At 36.9% G+C, this 22,313-nt stretch overlaps 1 pseudogene; it reads right to left on the bottom strand.

The window, feature by feature from the left end:
• Positions 1 to 551: 551 nt before the first annotated feature.
• Positions 552 to 1,169, bottom strand: LOC111143700 (annotated as a pseudogene).
• Positions 1,170 to 22,313: the final 21,144 nt, after the last annotated feature.

Below are 22,313 nucleotides of genomic sequence, written 5' to 3'. Positions count from 1 at the left end.
ACACAGTTTGTCTTGTCTTTTAGTGGTTACCATGGAAGTTATTACATGAATCCTTATCAGTGTTTAAAGTTAGCACTTTTGTTATTCTCCTAGAGAGCTGAAGGACCTCAGGACACTTTAACTTCAGTATCTCAATCTCAACTTATTTATTGCTGTTGTAATTTATTAGTGTTGTGAATTTTCAATTTTTAAAATGTCCACATGATATTATAATTATTGTTTTATGTAGCCAAAGTTACTTAATACTTACGACTTTATTTTTCATTCTTTCCTGTATATCTAACCTTCATCTTTTTTTTTTTTTTTCCTTTTTGAGTAGGATCCATGCCCAGCATGGAGTTTGAACTAACAACACCCTATCAAGAGTCATTGGATCTGCCGAGTGAGCCAGCCAGGTGTCCCACATCTTTTATCTTCTGCCTGAAAATTGTCTCAGAATATTTGTCTTTTCTGTTTGCAAGCTTTAAAGAAATCACAAGTTTCATATGTGTATGTATTTACTTATTTATTTTTACTTTGTACTGCATTACTTTTGGAGAGTGCATTTTTTTTTAATGTTTACTTTTTCCTTCATTGGCAACTTTGGATGCATTTTTAGATTTTGGTTCCCAAAGAGCATTTTTCACAAATCTTGAAGCTGCATCTCTGTCCAGCTTGCCAGTCTTTTTCTTGTCTATTATTTCCTTGACTTTGTTCATGTATATTCTGATTCTTTCCAATTCCTGCTTTACTGGTATGAACTCCCTGAGTTGCCAAATAAACCCAAAACATTGAACTTGATGTGTAAGCAGAAACTAAACCCACTTTCGCCTGTTCAAGGAGATCCAACTTCTGCAACAACTCATTACTAGAAACAGACAATTGTCTTCAGCATTTCACCCACAGCACCAGTAGAATTCTCAAATGTTGATAAATACTCATGAATTTTTTAAATGATTTATTTATTTGAGAGTGAGAGAGCTTGAGCAGAAGGGGGGCAGAGGGAGAGAGAATCTTTGAGCAAACTCCCTGCTGAGTGTAGAGCCTGACATGGGGCTTGATTCCAGGACCCTGAGACAATGACCTGAGTTGAAACCAAGAGTCAGCCACTTAACCAACTGAGCCACCTAGGCACCCCAATACTCATGAATGTCTACTGGATAGCCTTCATTAATTTTTTTACCTGCCATTATGACCAATTTACTGGTCTTCTACTCCTGTCTCTGGAGAGTACATTTTTTTAATCTTAGGATTTTATGTTATGGAAAATTCTCAGTTACTGCTTTTTAAAAATATTTTCTATCTAATATTTGTATTTTATTCATACTAAAATGATAAAAATTAGGATCCATAAATACACTACCTTGCTTAAGAACTAGGTACATAGGGGCGCCTGGGTGGCTCAGTGGGTTAAAGCCTCTGCTTTCGGCTCAGGTCATGATCCCCAGGTCCTGGGATCGAGCCCCACATCGGGCTCTCTGCTCAGCGGGGAGCCTGCTTCCTCCCTTCTCTCTCTCTGCCTGCCTCTCTGCCTACTTGTGATCTGTCAAATAAATAAATAAATAAATAAATAAATAAAAAAGAACTAGGTACATACTCATGGACTACACTTTGCTTTTCCCTTCTCTTGTACCTCTCTCACTCCCTGAGCTAACAGCATCCCGGACCATCTACTCCTTGTTTTTTAAAAAAATGTTTTATTACATATTTTTTTGGTTTTATATAACTTTTCAACTTTGTAAGTAACATCATGCTAAGTCTTCTTGACTTGCTAGTCCTAAAATCCAAAATTTGGTTTCTAAAATGAATTTATGTTGTTGAGGATATAGTTCATTTATTTTCACTGTTATATACTATTCCATTATAGGAATATGTATCATTCCATTCTGCTGAGGGATTATTCTGTGGGGTTTTTTTCTGTTGTGATCAATGCTGCTATGAATACTTTTATGCACATTTGCTAGTACACAGATGCAAGGAGTTCTCTAGAGAATTCACTTAAAAGTGAAATTACTCATGTTGAACTTGAGAAAATTCCAAATTGTTTTCCAAAATAATTAAACCAATACACTCTAGCTAGTAATATGGAAAAGTTCCTGTGTTTCCTATCTTCATCTACATGATATTCTCAGACATTTTTGTTTGTTTTTCGCTTTTGTTTTGTTTTGCCAATCTAGTAGGTATAAAATGACATCTTATTGTTGTCTTAATTTAGTTTCCAAGATTAATAATGAGACTATGCTTTTTACCACATACTTATTTGCCAGTTATAGTTCCTCTGTATGAGATGCATGTTTATGTATTCTGCCCACTTATCTATTAGGTTTTGTCTTTTTATTATTGAAAGATTCTATTTTAAATATATTATAATTCTTAATCCTTTGTTGATCATAACTGTTAAAGATATCTTCTCCCTTGTATTGCTGCTGGTATTTTTTTTTATTTTGGGGGGGAAGGGGTCGAACTGGATAATTTATTTTCCTCACCAGTTATAGCATGAAGGAAACTTCCTAATATGTCTTATCATTAATTCTCAACTTTTCATTAGAGAAGGGCTGCTTTACCCTTTCACCCACCATCATTTTGAAGGTCAGTTTTGTTTCCTTTCTTCTCCAAATGAAATTTTCTATAGAGCTCTTTCTTCTGATATCCCTTCCTCAAGTCTGTGAATAACATAAATTGGAGGCAGGGACAGGAAACAGTATAGGTGGAGCCACAACCCCTGAGCAGAACCAAAGGGTTGCCCACTGTTTTCAAGATTGCCCTGAACTTCTTTATCTTGGCTTTAACAACATTGGCTTTAATATCTGAAAGCAATATTTTACAACTTTTTGTGTTTTATGATCTGTTTCACTTCATCCATAGTTTTAGCTCATCATATGGATACTAAAATATATACATTCTTTTGGTTTACAGGTGTTTCTCTTCTGCTGGATCAGGAATGTCTTGGCAGAGGGGCATCTCCTACCATACCACCAATGGCATTTTATCTTGGATCTTTAGCACTTTCTGATTTCAGTTATTCATTGAAGCCTCATCCCTGGGAGGGTCAAGTCAGACATATTCGGAGTTACCTATTGCATAGTGTGTGTTTGGCATGAGGTTTACCTCTTGGGGGTATTATCTAGGAGAGCACTGATAAGACATCTGGCTTCACTCTTTACTCCTTCAAAGACTGAGACTCCCTATCAGTATATACCTTGTAGCAGGTGAGCAATCAGGAGTAGCATGGGTCAGGGAGCAGGAAGGTCACACGTGGCTCTCCAGACAGAGGAAGAACTAGATCTCACTACTAAGGAACATGCAAGCAAAGAGAGACTCTGGCTTTCTTTGAAATTCAACTTTTTTTAAGCCTGGATAGATATATAATGACATGAAGAAAACAATCCATACGTAAAGTACCCAGTTTGATACATTTTGACTTGTGTATTCCTCTGAAACATTACCACAACTGAGACAATTAATTATGCCAAAACATTACCACAACTGAGACAATTAATTACCCCCAAATGTTTCCTCCTGTAACTTTATAATTCCCCTTCCTATCCCTTCACTCACCTTCTACTTCCAGGCAACCACTTCTATCTATTTTCTGCCATTATAGATTAGTTTGTATTTTCTAGAGTTTTATATAAATGAAATAAAAAGTACATACTCTGTTTTAGGGGGTAGAATTCTAGGTTTCTTTCACTCAACATAATTATTTTGAGGTTAAACCATATTATATAGATTAATAATTTTTTTATTACTGAGTAGTATTCTATAGCAATGTATCAATTTATTTATTTGTATATTGATATATTTGTACTATTTCCATATTTTACACTTACAAATAAAGCTGCTATTAAAATTCATGTACAGGTCTTTGTGTGAACATATGCCTCGTTTTTCTTGGGCAGGTACCTAATAATGGAATGACTGAATCACATGGTAGATGTTTAACTTCATAAGACCAACAAACTGCCAAAGTGATTCTACCATTTTACATTCCCACTGGTAGTGTATGAGAGTTCTAATTGTCCCATATTCTTGCCAACACTTAGTATGATCTGAGTTTCCATTCTATTTTATCTATTGTAACAATCTGTGATAGTATCTCAGTTTGGTTTTAATTTGTAATAACAAAGAATAACTGCTACTAATAATAATTAATGCTGAGCACTTTTTCATACCTTTTTTTTGCAATCCATATATCTTCTTTGGTGAAGTGTCTATCCAATTCTTTGCCCACTGAGGACTGCCTGGGTCGCTCACTCGCTTAAGTGTCTGCCTTCAGCTCAGTTCATGATCTCAGGGCCCTGGAATTGAGCCCCACATCAGGCTCCCTGCTCAGCTGGGAGTCTGCTTCTCCTTTTTCTCCTCTTCCCACCCCCTCCACTTATGCTCTCTCTTTTGCTCAATCTCTTTCAAATAATTAAATAAAATCTTTAAAAAAATCTTTGCCGATTTAAAAAATTGAGATGTTGTTTCCTTATTTTATTGTATTTATTGATTGATTGATTGATTGATGTATGGTTGACACACAATGTTACATTCATTTCAGGTGTACAATACAGTGATTCAACAACTCTATACATGATGCTCACCACAATTGTAGCTACCCTCTGTCGCCATATAATTTTGTTACAATACCATTGATTATATTCCCTATGCTATACCTTTCATCCCTGTGACTTATTCATTCACTCCATAACTGGAAGCCTGTACCTCCCATTCCCCTTCACCCATTTTTCCTATCCCTTACCCTCTTCCACTCTGGAAACCACCAGTGTGTTTTCTGTATTTATGGACTTGCTTCTGCTTTTTTTGTCCTTTTTTTTTTTTAGATTCCACATATAAGTGAAATCATATAGAATTTGGCTTTCTCTGTTTAACTTACTTCATTTAATGTAATACACTCTTGGTCCATTCAGGATGTCACAAATGGCAAGATCTCATTCTTTCTCACAACTGATAATGTTCCATTACACACACACACACACACACACACACACACACACATATTATCCATTCATCTATTGGTGAACACTTAGGTTGCTTCCATATCTCAGCTATTGTAAATATGCACAATACTATGTGTTGTTTTTTTATATTGAATTTTGAGAGTTATTTGTATGTTGTGGATACAAGTCTTTTATCGGATGATTTGAAAATATTTTCTCCCAGTCTATGGCTTGTCTTTATTCTCTTTCATAAAGTAGAAGTTTTTAACTTCAATGAAGTCCAATTTACTATTTCTTCTTTTGTGCCTCAGGATTTTGGTGTTGTATCTTTAACATGAATTTTAATGTCAAATTTACCAATATTTCTTTTATGGCTAAGACTTTTTGTCTTTGGTTTAAGATAATATTCCAAGTCTGATGTCATAAATATGTCATCCTATGTTTTTGTTGTAAGTTTTAAAGCTTTTAACTTAATTTTTTTTTATTTGTATGGAATTGATTTTTGTGTATGCTATGGGGTAAGGAACCCACTTCAATTTTTCCTGTATGAATACTCACTTGACCAAGAATAATTCATTAAACAACTCATCCTGTCCCCCCTTTATCAGTCAGGTAAACTCAGTTATGCTATTATAACAATTCAAAAATTCCTGTGACATAATGTAGTTATAGTCTATTTCTCAGTTTATGGTATATGTGTGAGACAAATCAACATGGACTCTGCTCTTCATAGCCACTCAGGTGCCCATGCTCATGGAGGCTCCGTTCTGACATAAGTGCTAGAATTAATTTGAAAGTGGAAGAGAAAGACAAATTAGTGACTGGTTTTTGAAGCTTTTTCAAGGAAATGACATACCTATACTCACATTTTTTTGGACATTGTAAGTCACAAGCTCACACCTACCATCAAAGGGGGGAAACTGCAGTTCTTTCATGTACCTAGAAGGAAAATAAAGGGACATATTTAGTGAATGATATTAATAATTACGTTAATGATGTATTTACAAGAAGATCTATGTAATATATCTATTTTCTTGTGTGTGTGGATTTGCTTCTGTGCTTCTTATTGATCAATTTTTCTAATGTTTTTCTAACTTGAATTATACTATAATTCTTTTTTTTTAAATACTGCAACTCTTAATTACTGTCACATTGCATATGTTTCGACATCTAATAAGACAAATCTCTCCAGAGCTGGGTAAAAGTATGAAATAGAGCCAAATATAAAAGTTAACAGTCAAAAGGGTTGAAAATCTGTGGGATACAGGATGAATTAGGAGTCTTGAGTTTCTTATAGTGACGTAGCTAAATAGGGATAAAGGGCATAATGAGACATAATTTGATGGCCTCAAGGCACATAGAGTAGGAGATGCTCTTAAGTGATTTTTATTCATGAGTTTAATTTCCTTAAGAATAGAATCTGTGCCTGATTTAGCATTTTGCCACTGATTGCTTACCCTCTCCCAGTCAACAAAGGACCTAGCACTTTGTAGATGCTCAATAAATAAGTATTTATTGAGTAAATATTTGAATGAATATTTCATGTTATATGAACCCATAGTAACAAATAGCACCTTGTTTATGGCCGCTATCTCAGAGAAAATGGGAATGTAAATTGGTGCAACCATTATGAAAAACAGTATAGAGTTTCCTCAAAAAATTAAAAATAGGACTACCATATGACCTAATAATTCCACTACTGGGTATTTACCCAAGGAAAATGAAAATATTAATTTGAAAAGATATGTTTAGTGCAGCACTATTTACAAAAGCAAAGATACGAAAGCAAATTAAGTATCCATTACTAGATAAATGGGTGAGGAAGATGTGGGGCCCAGGGTTTGTGTGTGTATAATGGAATATTACTCAGCTATAAAAAAAGAATGAAATCTTGTCATTTATGACAAAATGGGTGAACCTAGAGGGTATTACACTAAGTGAAATAAGTCAGACAGCGAAAGACAAATACCATAATATTTCACTTATACGTGGAATATAAAAAAACAAAACAAAACAAATGAACAGAAACAGAATCATAAATACAAAGAATAAACTGGTAGTTGCCAGAGGGGAGGGGTTTGGGGAGATAAGTGAAGTGGGTGATAGAGATTAAGAGGTACAAACTTCCAGTTAATAGAATGGGGAAAAAGATCTGCAAAGTAACATGAAACTTAGCATTTATCCTTTGACCCACAGTCAAATGATGCTGCACCATTTAGATAGCCAAATAATCATTGGGGGACCTGCTAGAAAATGCTGCAACATGATGTTGGAAGAATATGTGGTCTCCTTTCTCTTTATTTTAAGCTATGGAAAAATTCCTTAATAATAAATAAATACAATGGTATATAATGGAAAACATGTTAGAAGATGTAATAAGAAAAGAATATTTTCTCTTGTGCAACAGTGTTATGCTCAACTGATATGGAGGTTTTACACTTTTTAGGCAGATATGGGTTTTTCTTTTCTCCTTAATTTCTGGAAGATTGGAGTTCTGGGAAAGGTTTTGTGACAGATCTGAGGCTTCACCTGACTCCTAAAGGACAGAATGAAATAAAAACTGTGACATTAGAATAAAATAAAATAATGTTGGTCACTGTCAGCTATAATGTGGGTTTTAGTTTTATCTTCTCTTAACTAAGTTGTCTCTTAAGACAACAGGTCAGATTTTAACAAATAAAAGAGTAAAAAGAGTAAAAAAAAAGAGAAGAGGACTATGAGAGTCAAAGAAAAAAAAAGAATTCAACAAAATGAAATCAAAATCACATCTGCCCAAAGGGTTTCAGGAGATAACATTCATTCTTTCAAGGCCATATTCTCATTCTGGCAGAGTGTCTCAGGATTGGAGCTGCTATAAGGGACAGTTCGATTAGTTACCGGGCACCATGCTCTCCATCACTCTCCATCAATCACACTGATGTATAGTTTTAACAGAGATGCTTGAACTTGATCTGAATTAAGAAATGCAATCTCTGTGAACAAAGGCAAGATTCAGACATCCCTTAGGAGTTTAAGCTTAGTAGAGAGAACTTGCTGGTGATATTGTGGGAAAAGCACTAAATTTGGTGTATGAAGAACTGTATGCAAAAGCAGATTCTGTCAGTTAGCAGCAGTGGTGATACGGGGCAAATCATATAAGTTTTCAGGGTCAAATATTCCTTATGTGCAAAATGGAGAAGTAATACCTTTATCATAGAGTTGCAATACAAAATGCCACAGACTAGGAGGCTTATAAACAGCAGAAATTTACTTCTCATAGTTCTGAATGCTGGAAGTCCCAGACCAGAGTGTGAGCATGGTCAAGTGAGACCCCTCTTCTGGGCACAGACTTCTCACGGTATTCTGAATTGAGAGAAGGGGCTAGGGGAGCTCTTTGGTCCTCTTTTATTATGAAAGCAATAATTCCCACTAGTAAAGGTCAAACCTCCCAAAGGACCCACCTCCTAATACCATCACTTTGAGGATTAGGTTTCCAACTATGAATGTGGGGGGAAAAAAACATTCAAACCATAGTAGAAAGTATATGAAAGTACTTTGTAGATGATTAATGTAAAGGGAAATCTGTCTGATTTTCTGGATCTTGCCCTCTGCTGGTCAGGAGGTTTCCTGTAACCTAATGAATGTGCTTTTTCTTTAACCCAGTTTTCAGAGTACAGTGATTGAAGCTTAGACTGACCTGTCATTTGCAAGCATAGGGCGGGTCCTGTTGTTCTCTAGCTGTACTCTGTACCCCCTTTTATTTTAACTATCACTAAGAAGTTCTAAGCATTCTTCTTGAAGAAGCTGGAACAGATTCCTGCCTGTACCTGTGGCTGTTTCATTTTATTTTATTTTACTTTTTTAAGATCAGGCCCAACACATCTGGACTATGGTGGGATGTTTAGAGACATATCATTTTTTGAAAGTCTTGACAGCAGGATTTGGAGCACATATTGCATATACTGTCACTTTTTACTTCCATCTGGTAAACAGAAGCCTGGTTGAGACTCACAAGGGAGAATGATTTATGCATTTTAGTGGAGACCCCATTTATAACATTCATAAAGCAAGATAGAGTTAGCAAGTTATTTTATTTATTTAAGTACTTCTACTCTGCCTCATTCCAGAAAAGAATTGGGAAAGTTAGGTAGGAGACTTAATTGAGAGCTAGTCTTTTACTTAGAAAGCTGTCAAAATTATAGTGAAATTAGCTCCAATTGTTGATTTAGTTGTAGTCTTCGAGTCAAATTTCTATAAGACAATATACCTTATAGTGGCTATGTCTATACAGGGAAAAGTACATGAAGAATATGTGCATAATTTAAGATGCTAAGGAGTATTCTTTGTGTTTCAGTAACATTGACACGTAATACACATACACGTATGTATACACATTACACATTTATATATATATATGCACATACATTATATATGTGTGTGTGTGTGTGTGTGTGTGTATCACTTTTCTTTAATTACCTGAATTTCATAGTTTCCTGTTTACTGTGCTCAGTATTAGTGGTTCATTGGCAGAAGAGTAGCAGAAAAAAATTTGTCAGGCAATTTTGTCAGGGATATTCCATCGGCACACAACCAAATTATGAGGTCTGTCAGTCAGTAAATGCTTGACCAGAACTTCTAATTTCTTTGCTGTCATGTATTTCTTTGTCAGATACCTTTGATGAATCAGTATATTCTGTTTTATGTATATAAAACCAGTCTGATGTCACATCTTGTTGTGTATATACATATATCCTTTGTTCTGACTAGGTTACTACATCTGCCCTTATTCATGTAAACCAGGAATCCTTTTTCACTGTGTGGATATTTTATCATCTCCAGGACCAAGTCTAATCAGAGAATAGTAAGATTGAGGGGAAAATTGATTAAGGCCAGATTTTTCTTACTTTTCATTATTTTAAAAGAAACTGAACTTGGACCATGCACACAAAGTGGTCATTCATTAAGTACCTTTCAGGAAGCAAAACATATTTAATTTCAATTCTCTAACATTTAAGGTATATATAACAAGTTAATTTCTGCTTGTGTGTTTTTAATACTTCTTTCATTCTCTCTCAGCCCCTGTCAAGTACAGTATAAAAACTTTGATTTTTTTTAATTAAAGGAAATCCATTTAAATAAATTTATTTTGAGAGAATTCCATTACAAACTTAAAGTGATTGGGTCATTCTTGAGTGTTTAAGCATTCATCTTTTACCAAATTTTCCGGAGCTTCTACTATGCATAAGTCATTTTGATAAGGCAGAAAGAGGATTTAGCAGAAAACAAAATAGACCTAGCCCCTGCCTTTACTGTCTTTACAGTTTAGACAGTGAGAAAACCAGTAAACAACTAACCACAAAAATAAGCAGGTATTTAGAGGCTGAGATAAGTGCAATGAAGGAAAAATAGATTTCCAGGATTGAAAATTCACGGGATGCCTAGTTTAGATTGAGAGAACAGGAAAAGCTTCCCTGGAAATTACAGTTGAACTAGTAAAATACTGGAAGGATGAGCTGAAGGTGTATGAGAAATGAGAGATTGCCAGTGTGTCTGAAGAATTAGTGATGGAAGGAGTGAGTGGGACAAGGCAAAACCAAGAGGTTTTGATGATACAAGCACTTGGGGGACATGTTAACAGTTTTAAAATTTAATCTCAAATGCACTGGAAGTCATTGAAGGGCTTTAAGAAAATATGATTCATGTTTTTAAAAGATTCTCTGACTTCTGGCTTTGTGGAGAATAGATTACAGAAGAACAAAAGTAAAAAAGAGATGGGGTTTTTCAGTGGGAGATACCCATTAGAAGATTACTACATAGGGCTAGGTGAGAGATGATGATGATTTGGACCAGATGAATGGCAGTCAGTGGAGACAAAATGAAGGGAACATATATCATGAAAGCAATATAAATTGACCAAGGGGTGGATTGCATGAGCCTGTGAGATAGAATGAGTTATTAAGAATAGCTTCCATTTTCTATCATGAGCAACCAGGTAGATGGAGGCACGTGGATGCACAGAAATGGAGAAAATGGAACAGGAACAGTTTTAACAAAACAGTATCAAAAACCTGAAGTTAGGGATCATTGTTCTAGAGAGGTTGAGATGAAAGATGTAGTGAAAGACAGGCATTTGCAGTAGCAACGGAGGAATCTTGAAGACGACAGAACCCTCCGTGAAAGTTCAGCAAAGATAGAACTTGAGTGACAGTCCTCATAATTTAGGAGAACAAAGGGCCTTGGTGCTTTGGTAAGAACCTCAGAAGCAGACATGACTCTTGATTACTGACAACTTATTTGTCTTTGGACAAATCACAATAGGTTACATGGCCCTCTACTCAGTCGTCTGTTCAATGAAGACGTCCGATGAGATAAGATGCGCTTTCATTCCCACATTCCATGATTCTATGCAGGGTTGGAAGGCAGGGGTTCAATGGTTACAGAGCTCAGTTCCAGCTCTTTTATCTCTACATCTGTAACAGGGGACTAATATTAATGACATAGCAGATATAACCTACCTTGTATGTTGAAGTGCCTTTTTTCCTTTCTTTCCTTTTAATGCTAATCAGTAGTTCTTGTATATTTCATTTGGAAATTAGTCATATAGTTTCTTTTCTAAAATTAGACAGATGTGGAGTAGAATCCCAGCCTCTGTACATTTTTATGTGTTTTATTTTTGTCATGTGATCTTACTTCTCTGAGGCTCTATTTTTTCACTTGTAAAATGAATTGGCAATATTTAGCTTATCAAGTTGTTATAAAAGTTGAATGAAATAATGTATGCTGAAGGCTTAGCAAAGTATCTGGAACATAATAGTCTCTCAAAAGATTTTATTCTCTTTTCCTTTATTCCTTAAGTAAAAATTACTTGAACTATAATCCTCTCTACAGATTTTATCCCAAGGCAAAATAAAGATTTGGTAAGTAATCTTTAGGTCAGCACTACTTTCTATAGTTCCTGGATAACAGATCAGGTGATATTTATTTCTGTATTCAACAGTTACTAAATTTTAGGCAGAGTCAGTAATTGTATTACTGTTAATGCTTTACTGTAACCAGGGAAATTCTGACTTTGTCATTGGTAAGGGAAGATAGCTCCAAGAACAGTGAAAAGCTTCTCTAAGCCAAACTGGCATCTGTCATAGCTTAGTGATATATGTTGTTTAATGCCAATGCAAGTCCAATTTGTATTTTAAATGGCAATAATAATCCTTAAAATAGGTAAGAAGACTCTGGAGTGCTGTGTAAAAGAAAACACCACACACAAACCCCCTTTGACTTTAAGAGTGCAGCAAGCCTGATTTTGGAGCCATTACAATCAGTGAGCTACTCAATCTTCTCTCAGTAGCCCTTTTCAGTAGCATCCAATTTTCTACCTCTCAGACCCGAGGTTATCTTAAGTGAATTGCTGAAGAGAAGACAAAAGGCCCATCCCATAATATTCCTAGCATAGAGAGGCCAGGTTAAATGGGATTCTGAGCACTTTTGTGTTTCAAGCTCCCGCTTAGCTCACAGGTGGCTGTAATTGTGTCTGACAAGACCAAGAGCATCTTGAAATCTTGGCCAATGTGCTTTCTTCACCCAGCCTTTAAAGTCCAGGAATTGGAAGGTTCAAACAATACAAGTTTAAGATTTTATCACCTCAGGCTCTGGCTATTACAATAAATCCTTATTCCTATCTCTCCCTCTAATCTCTCTGCCACCAATTTCTCTCTCCTTCAGTTTTCTCTCTCCTTCAAGTCTGACTTCCCTCAGATTAATCTTCCTAAAATAATTCCTGAATGAAATCTCACCTCATCTTAAAATGTGGCACTCTGTTAAAGTGTAAACTCTATAAGGTGGCAAAATCTGACCCCAAGCTACCTGCCTAGATTTTTTTTCTCATTATAATCTTTCATGAACCTGACATACGAGGCATATGTAATATCTTAGGATCCTGCCAAATTTCAGTGGTACTGCCACAAGCAGGATATACATCCTGTTTAGCTTTGAGATTCAGAAACTTGTTCCTTATTTCTCTTTCCCTGACACATGAGAATCCTTATATTTTATGCCGAAAACCATTTTGCTTTCATGTACTGTCTAACTATGCTAATGAATCCCTTTCCCTAGAAGTTTTGTTTTTTGTTTGTTTGTTTGTTTGTTTGTTTTTTAAAGCAGAAGTCTGTTATCCTTATAAGATCTTTCTGTTTTCGCCCTCACCACAAGTCCCACCCTGCAATAATGGGCATAGAGATGTCATCAAATTTCCTGAAAGTAAATTAAAGTAGAAAATGCAGAGAGAGAAAAAAAACCTATGAAGAGATTTTCATTAAAACATTATGGAGACAGAGAAACTGAGGACATTAGGTAACTAGGTAACTTGGCCAAATATACACACTTATTAATGGTGAAACCAGTATCTAAAGGCAGGTCTACCAGCCTTCACAGAATAGGCTTTCATTGAAGAACATCAATAGTCTCCAAGCATGAATGGTATATACAGGTTCTGTCGGGTTCATCTGAATATCTACAAGGAATAGAAATGTGACTCCAAAATTCTGTTTTCTAGAAACCAAAAGTTCAAGTTTTTTAGTTTACTACAAAAGGGAAGGGGATGGGAACTAATAGTGACTGGCAGTGTTCTAATTCTATCTCATGAAAGTGAACAGCCAAAATATTGAGAGATTGATAGCTCATTGCATATGGTCCAAGGCTGGACCAGAGCAAAAACTGGGTGTTAGTTAGAGAGAAATGGGACTCTTGAGTACTGGCGATGATTGAGTACATGCTGAGGTAATTCAAATGCAAAATCAAGTGAAGTAGCAGGCCAAGAAAGTCCAAATACCATCTCGAACTTACATATGTTGAATTAACTTAGGGATCTTTGGTCTAATTGCTTCAAGGCAAGCAAGCATACACTGTATGAGTGTATGAGTCAGGAACATGGGTATGAAACATGCCAAAAAGACCTTATTCAGTTAAGGATAATTAGGCAAAATTAACAATCATATATGAGATATAAAGGAACAAGAGGTTGAATGGTCCTGCATGATTGTCAGGCAAAAAAAAGAAAAAAAAAGATGAAGTAACAGTTGAATTAGCTAGATAGGTATTTTATCAACCATATTTATGGATCATTGTTCCTTTTATTTCTTTAACAAAAGATAATAGGTTTCTCCCGACACCTGACATAAATGATATTAAATGATATTATAGTGATACAGTGGGCATAAGACTACTTTGGAATCAGAGAGACACAGTTCAAATCCTAATTCACTATTGCATGTTTCTGTAAGTTCTGTTGGAACACAGAGCTGTTTCGTGTTCATTTGCATATTGTGTGGCTGCTATCAAGCTACAGTGGTGTTGTTGAGACAGTAGAGACTATATGGGTCATAAAGCCTCATTATTTACTATTTAGCCCTTGAGGAAAAGTTTGCCAATCCCTGATTTAAAAGAGCAATAATTTATTCTTGGTTAATAGTCTGTTTGGTTGTAGCAGTTCTGTTCCACGTATATTTACTCTGGGGCATAACCTGTGTAGTTCTGTCTGGTAGGGGAAAGACTTTTCATAGTGATGAAAATTGAAGAGAACAGACCTCTTTAGGGCTAGGCTCAAAACTGACCCACTGTTGCTTCTGCCCACGTACCATTGGCAAAAGGAAGTCAAATGATCAAGTCTAAAGTGAAGGGACAGAGAAACACTCTGTACTCATCATGAGACAAGAGGGTGGATGTAGCGAAGGATGAAGAATTGAGGTCAGGGGCACCTGGGTGGCTCAGTGGGCTAAAGCCTCTGCCTTTGGCTCAGGTCATGATCCCGGGGTCCTGGGATCAAGCCCCACATCGGGCTCTCTGCTCAGCGGCAAGCCTGCTTCCCTCCCCCTCTCTCTGCCTGCCTCTCTGCCTAGTTGTGATCTCTCTCTGTCAAATGAATGAATGAAATCTTAAAAAAAAAAAAAAAAAGAATTGAGGTCAATAATTCAATCCACTACAGTTGGTGCAGGGATTGGCCATGTACCTCTCTGGGGGGCTAGCCTCCCAGGTAGAGTAAACAGCCAGTACAAAAATCCTAAGGCAAGAACATCCCTGGTATATCCCTGGTATATTTAAGATCAGTAGGTCTACAATGCAGGGAGTGAGAGGGAGAGTAGTAGGCGTTGAGATTGGGGACAAGTGTGAGGGGACAGCACAACCATTTGAGTGAGATGGGAGGTCAATACAAGGTTATGAGCAGAAGAATGACAAAATTTGACTTATATTTTAAATGAATCTCTCTGACTCCTGTGTTGAGAATAGATTTGAAGGGAAAGGATGGATTCGGGCAAAGCAGTTTAGAACCTATATCAGTAGTCCAAGTAGGAGATAGTGGTAGTAAGTGGCCACAGAGGAGGTGGTGAGAAAGATTAAATTCTGTGTATATTTTGATGTCAGGACTGAGAGAATTTCCTCACAGATTGGATGAAGGGTGTGAGGAAAGGAGAGATAAGGATGACTTCCACATGTTTGGTTTGAATAATGGAAATGATGTAGTTACTGTTAAGTGAGTTGAAAATAACAACAGGTTGAGCAGCTTTGAGAGGGAGAAATTGGATGAAGGACATATTGAGTGTATGATGTCTTCTAGACATCCAAGTGGCGTTGTCAAGTAGGCAAGAGGTTATCCAAGACTGAAGTTCAGGAGAAAAGCCTGTGCTAAAGATATATACTTGGGTATCGCTGGCTTATGGATGGTATTTCGAACAATCAGACTGGACGCATTCACTAAATGAGTTAGTGTTAGAGAATAGGTCTAAAGATTGAGGTGCTGGGGCATGCCAACTTGATGAGGTCCAGGAGAAGAGGAAGAACAAGGAAATAAGACTGACATAGAGAAGCCAATGAGATAGGGTAAAAACTATGGTTGATAATAGAGTCATTTTATAGGAAAGGCAGAAATCAGACTTAAGGTACTTCAGTTGTCTCAGTTTTCAGACAGGGAAGATTGGCTTCCTCTTCAGCACTATCACTGACTATATTTTTCAGATGTGCCTTGATTATAATGTCAGCACAAATTGGAGTGAAGCACTGACCTAAGTGTTATAGGAAATTTTAGTGAAGGCATATCTCAAAGATATTGTGGGTTTGGTCCCAGACCATATATTGCAAAAAATCAAGTCAAATGAAGTTTTTGGTTTCTCAGTGCATGTTAAAGTTATGTTTACAATATACTTTAGTCTATTAAGTGTACAATAACATTGTGTCTAAGATAACAATATACATACCTTGATTTGAAAATACTTCACGTCAGGGCTCCTGGGTGGCTCAGTTGGTTAAGCGTCAGACTCTTGATTTTGGCTCAGGTCATGATCTCAGGTTCTTGAGACTGAACCCTTTGTGGGGCTCTGCTCTCAGTGGGGAGTTCGAGATTTTCTCTCCCTCTGCCCTCCATCCTCTCACTCTCTCTAAAATAAATAAGGTTTGTGTTTGCCACAAACATTCAATTTGTAAAAAGTGCTATATCTGTGAGGTGTCATACAGCAAATTTTGCCTGTATTATGCTCTACACAGCCACTAATCCCACAGCCACAGGTTGGTAGGCATTGAAGGGATGGATTAATTTGAATGTTGGCATTTCCTGATCAATCTCAATTTCAAAGTTCATTACTTTTGTTTTCCTGGTGACTATGTCAGAAAGGAGTATCATAAATCTTATATATACACCATAATCTTATATGCAATCTTATATAAATCTTATATATATAATATATGTCATATATATATTATATATAATCTCACATATAATCTTATATACACCATAATATTATGTAAACCCCAAAGTCTTATATAAACATTTATACAGCTTGATGATTTCATCTCATAGTTTAGACCCTCAGAATAACTTTGAAACATTTTAAGCTGATATAGAGGAACATTTATGTTCTGAGTTCTGATTCTCTTTTTGACAGTATTTATCTCCCTACTCCCTGCTCTCTTTGTTCCAGCCATGTTGACAGTTTATACTTTCAGTTCCCTGAATGAGACATGCTCTCTTTTGCCTCCTGTTTGTTGCATGTGACCTTCCTTTGGGATACTTTCTCTCCCCATCAACTGGTTAGCTACTTGTTCATTTTTAGGTCTCAGTTTAAATGTTACCTCCTCAGTCCTCCCTGATTCTTTAGATGTTGTTTTAGAACTGCAGAATTCCCACATCATAGCTCTTATAAACAGTCTTATAACTTCCTATATATATATTTTTTCCCACTTCTCCCTCTATACCAGGGCTTGTCAAACATTTCTGTATAGGAACAGATAGTAAATATTTTAGGCCTTGTGGGTTATAGAGTTTCCGTTACAAAGACTTGATGCTGTCATTGTAGCGTAGCCATAGCAAATCAGCCATAGATAAAACGTGAGCAAATGATTGTGTTCTAATAAAACTTTATGAAAAACAGGCAGTGGATTGGATTGACCCATAATCATAGGAAATATATTCTGTTGACTGGTATGTTCCCAGAATGCGGCATAGTCCCTGAAACACAGTAAGAACTCCAGAAACATTTGTTTTAAGATAAAAGGGCAGGGGCACCTGGGTGCCTCAGTGGATTAAGCCTCTGCCTTCCACTCCAGTCATGATCTCAGGGTCCTGGGATTGAGCCCTGCATTGGGCTCTCTGCTCAGCGGGGAACCTGCTTCCCCTGATCTCTCCGCCTGTCTCTCTGCCTACTTGTGATCTCTCTCTGTCAAAAAAAATAAATAAAATCTTAAAAAGAAAGAAAGAAAGAAAGAAAGAAAGAAAGAAAGAAAGAGAAAAAAAGACAAAAAGGGCAATTTCATAAACCTTGCCAAGAAAATAGTCTCATTGTGACTGTGAAAAAGTCGCACAATTTAAGTTACCTTTGTATATTCTTTCAAAGCAGTCCTCAGTCCTTCAAATCTTTTCTTCTTTACTCCTATCTAAAATCTAAAATCTAAAATCTGATTTTAGATGAGTTCGAATGATCCAACTCATTTTCTAACTGTTCCTGTATGTAAGGCAGTTATTTCACAGAACATGGGGTCTGTGCACTCTGAGCTATTACTAGGAATGGTGGATATTTTCCCTCTTTATATGCAGTTGGGATGGAGTTGTCCCTGAGACCGAGTCTATGCATTGTGGTTATTGGAAATCTGGTATTCATTGACCATTCCTGTCTCTCTGCAGCGCATGGAATTTGGGTAAGCGGTGATTCATTTGCAGAGATATCATTTATTTAGGTTCACTTAATGGCGCTTTATGTGGTTTCTCGGCCATGGTTTACTTCCCCAAATTATGAGCGGGAAATCAGGAGGTTTACGAGAATTTTGTCTTGTACCTTTGCCAGGTAATGAGTAAAACATGGTGTAGGGGATAAGAAGCCGTATTTGTGGTAGTCACATCTTTTAACCAGACATTGTCGGGATGTTGAGCCAGATTTGGTCAGATGAGCAAGTTAATCCCTGGGAAGTCTCATTACTTCTGGGTTATTTAAAAGAAAAGGAAAATAATAGAAAAGATGCTTGTATTTTTAAAGTGACCCCCAAAACCATAATTATTTCCACTTTTTTTCCAGTTAGCTCTACTTTATGTAGTACCAGGGGAGTTTTAGTCGGTTTTGAGCACCAACCAAATCCAGAAGAAAATGGACTGATGGATTTCACCTATCCTTGACTGGCCACATGAGCTACGCATGGGGAAAGACAGGCTCAGCCTGCCTCTGGTGCAGAGATCTGTTACTGCATTCGCCAGCATGAGCAGAACTCACCAATTCTGGGAGTTGAAGTGCTATGTCAGGCCAAGTAGTCTTTCAACTATTTATGAACTGTAAAAAAAAGTCCTTCAAATTTTAGAGTTAGATGCAGACTAAAGAAAGAAGAAACAAGGTTAATGAGAAGTTAGAATAAAAGAATGAGATTCAGAAAAGAGGCATAAACGGCAGTAATTTTTTTTAAAGATTTTATTTATTTATTTGTCAGAGAGATAGAGGGAGCACAAGCAGGGAGACCAGCAGGCAGAGAGAGAACAGACTCCCTGCTGAGCAAGAAGCCTGATGTGGGACTCAATCCCAGAACCCTGGGATCATGACCTGAGCTGAAGGCAGAAGTTTAACCAGCTGAGCCACTCAGGCATCCCATCAGTAAAAATGTTTTTGATCCTTTTATATTTACATTCATATTTATGTAGCACTATACAGAGACAAATAAATTCCTAAATAACTTTTACACTTATTCCTTCAACAGCCCTCTGAACTAGGCAGGGTTAAGCACAGATCCTTCTTTACTTACAATGGGATTATGTCCTCATAACCCCATTATAAATTGAAAATATCATGAGTCAAAAATGCGTGTAATACACCTAACCTACTGAACACCATAGCTTAGCCTACCCTACCTTAAATGTGCTCAGAACACTTAGCCTATATTTGGGCAAAATCACCTAACACAAAGCCTATTTTATAATAAAGTGTTGAATATCTCATGTAATTTATTGAATACTCTACTGAAAGTGAGACACGGAATGCTTGTCCATGTATCAGTTGTTTACCCTGGTGACCACGTGGCTGACTAAGAGCTGGGGCTCCCTGCCCCTCCCCGGCATGGCGGGACAGTATTGTACCACATCATTAGCCTGGGACAAGATCAAAATCCAGAATTCAAAGTACAGTTTTTACTGAATGCATATCACTTTTGCACCACCACAAAGATGAAAAAATCCTGAATTGAAATGTTGTAAGTCAGGGACCATCTGTATTTTTTACAAATAGCAAAACTGGCTTTCAAAAAGAGATTAAGTGACTTGGTCACACCCTGTAGAGATCCTTATGGTAAAGGGAGGACAGGGCCATACTTATTTTCATTGCCACTCACCTGCACAATTCACTGCTTTCTTCCATAAGATTCACTGCTTTCTTCTAGTTTCTTTTCAAATTCTAGACCTTGAGATATCAGGGTTCAAGGACCGGATTTCTGTTGGCCACCGTTTTTCCTATATTCCCATAGCTTGGTTTGGTTGTTTCTTCCATTGTTTCCCATTAGTCTTAAAGTCTAGTGTGTCAGCCCAGGGAGAGGTGAATATGGGAGAACAGAGACTCAGTGAAATAGTGATCAGGAGCGGGAAGAATTATGTGTACTGCTGAGTGAAAGAGGAAATTTTAAATAAAAGGAAGGCTAGCGGTTGCTGTAAGAATGTTCATTCCTCACACATAAGGAAACATTTTTTTTTCTTCTTGTGTGTTGTGTAATTGACATTTCTCAAGAGTGTAGTCCTTTTATAGAGAGTATAAAGCACACATCCATTTTACAGTGGTCAACTAAAAGTGCGTAAGTGAACATCTTAGCAAACAGGATCAATTGTAGCTTCTACTTGAATAAAAATGCTAGACAGTTTTCTTTTGGGCTGGGTCTAAGAGCCATATGAGTAGATTTTTCTGCCTTAAGTTTAGAATGTAAATTTGATTCTTTGAGATTTGATCCTGGTGTTCTCAGATGGCACACTTCTAGGTGGAACAACCTTCCATGGATGTGATCTGCTTTATTTGTCATAGTCTGATGCTATCATCCTATATTAACGTTGTGTTTGTTTACATATGTCTTGGAAATATTTAAAATTTGTGCCCATATTTTCTTCACTAGCAGATTCTCACTCAAGATACCCTACTGGAAACTACCACCTTACATTTATGTAAACAATGATCTAACCATGCAAAATGTTTTAGATACAAATCACAGATGCCCTTGTCTGTGTTAGGGAAGGTGCCCCAGAGCTTGCTGCAGCCAGACCCGGTTAAACTCATACACATGGAAATGCTGTGTTTTGTTTGCATAATACCTTTGTACTCACGTTTTTCCGCTCGGTTTTAACACATGGAGTTAGTTCTTCAGACTTCATACCAATCACTGAATATGGAATTCTTTCATCTAGTGACAGATATTTAACATTTGCCTTCACATTTGTGTGTGTGTGTGTGTGTGTGTGTGTGTGTGCTGTTCCTTAGTTTCAGAAGAAACTCTAATCCTATAGATGCCTGGCCTTGGGTTGTTATTGCCATTATTATCATCACCCACATTATTTTCTGTCAGTATTTCAGGTCACTTCTGGTTCACTATCAGAAGAGGAATCAGACTACAGGAAGTTAAATGTTAAGCCATATTTGAAAACACAGATTAAAATAATTTGGCCTATTCACATGGAAGAGCAGGAAAAAAAGAAGGGTACGGTTGGGTCCAAGAATAATAATCAGTTTATAGAATGACAGAACCCTGAAACAAGATTTAAAATAGTCAAGTGGCTACTCAGGTCACCCATCTCTGGCCTGTCATTACCTCCACGGCACCACCATTATTTCTTCTTTTCCTAAACCAGTGGCTTTGGATGTGGGTATTGAAAGGGCAAATGGCCTAGAAGCCAAGAAACCTGGATTCAAGATCTGACTTCACTGCTTGGATAAGAGACTGAAAGTCTCTGAGTTTATTTTTCCAGCTGTAAAGTGAGATTAATGACAATTGGCTGCCTTCTCTGTGGGCTTAAGGTGGGGTAAACATAAGCGAATATGGAAGTATTTTAAAAATTCTAGTTTTATGCTTTCATAGGGAATTGTCACAACGAGTATTATTTCTACACTCAGTTACATGAGAAATTTCAATAACTTATTATGCTCCCACAAATTTTTTAGAAGAGGTACTTTACCTGTAAGGAACATGGACATGGGGACCGAGGCTGCTGTTTCTCAGCAGTGATTATTGTACTGTATATATTGAAGAGCAAGTCCTGACAGCACCCACCGAATTAAATAAACAAAACAACAAAAACAGAACAGAAGAATGCAGGCAGATGGAAGAGGTGATAAATGGAAGAGATGAGAAACCATGGCATCCTAGAGTTCTTAATAAAATGTGATATGAGTTTCTTTCCCCAGGGTTTTGAGAATATTCTTGATTTTTCATAATAAATCTCTCTTTACTAAGGTCAGTTTAAAATGAGGCTTAGGGGGCGCCTGGGTGGCTCAGTGGGTTAAAGCCTCTGCCTTCGGCTCGGGTCATGATCTCAGGGTCCTGGGATCGAGCCCCGCATCGGGCTCTCTGCTCAGCAGGGAGCCTGCTTCCTCCTCTCTCTGCCTGCCTTTCTGCCTGCTTGTGATCTCTGTCTGTCAAATAAATAAAATCTAAAAAAAAAAAAAAAAAATGAGGCTTAGTTAGCTTTTTTTTTAATCAGTCCAAGGGGCCTGACCGTGAAGAAAAAGAATGTTGAGTTATATTGTCTTTGGCAACATCTGAATAGGTTGGTTCAATGTCTAGTTGGTCACTGATTGTTTTTATATTTATTTAGCAAAATTATTTTGTGCTGAAAGGGGAGCTTCTACACCTAGGAAATCTTAAATAATTATTAAGATGTGTTTCAATCTTTACAGGAAACTTTTGCACTTACTGATGTCACCA

This window comes from Enhydra lutris, unplaced genomic scaffold, assembly GCF_002288905.1.
Source record: "Enhydra lutris kenyoni isolate GAN:26980312 unplaced genomic scaffold, ASM228890v2 scaffoldscaffold9, whole genome shotgun sequence".
NCBI lineage: Eukaryota > Metazoa > Chordata > Mammalia > Carnivora > Mustelidae > Enhydra > Enhydra lutris.
The sequence above is the reverse complement of the archived record's forward strand: the minus strand, read 5'-3'. Positions and strand labels throughout refer to the sequence as shown.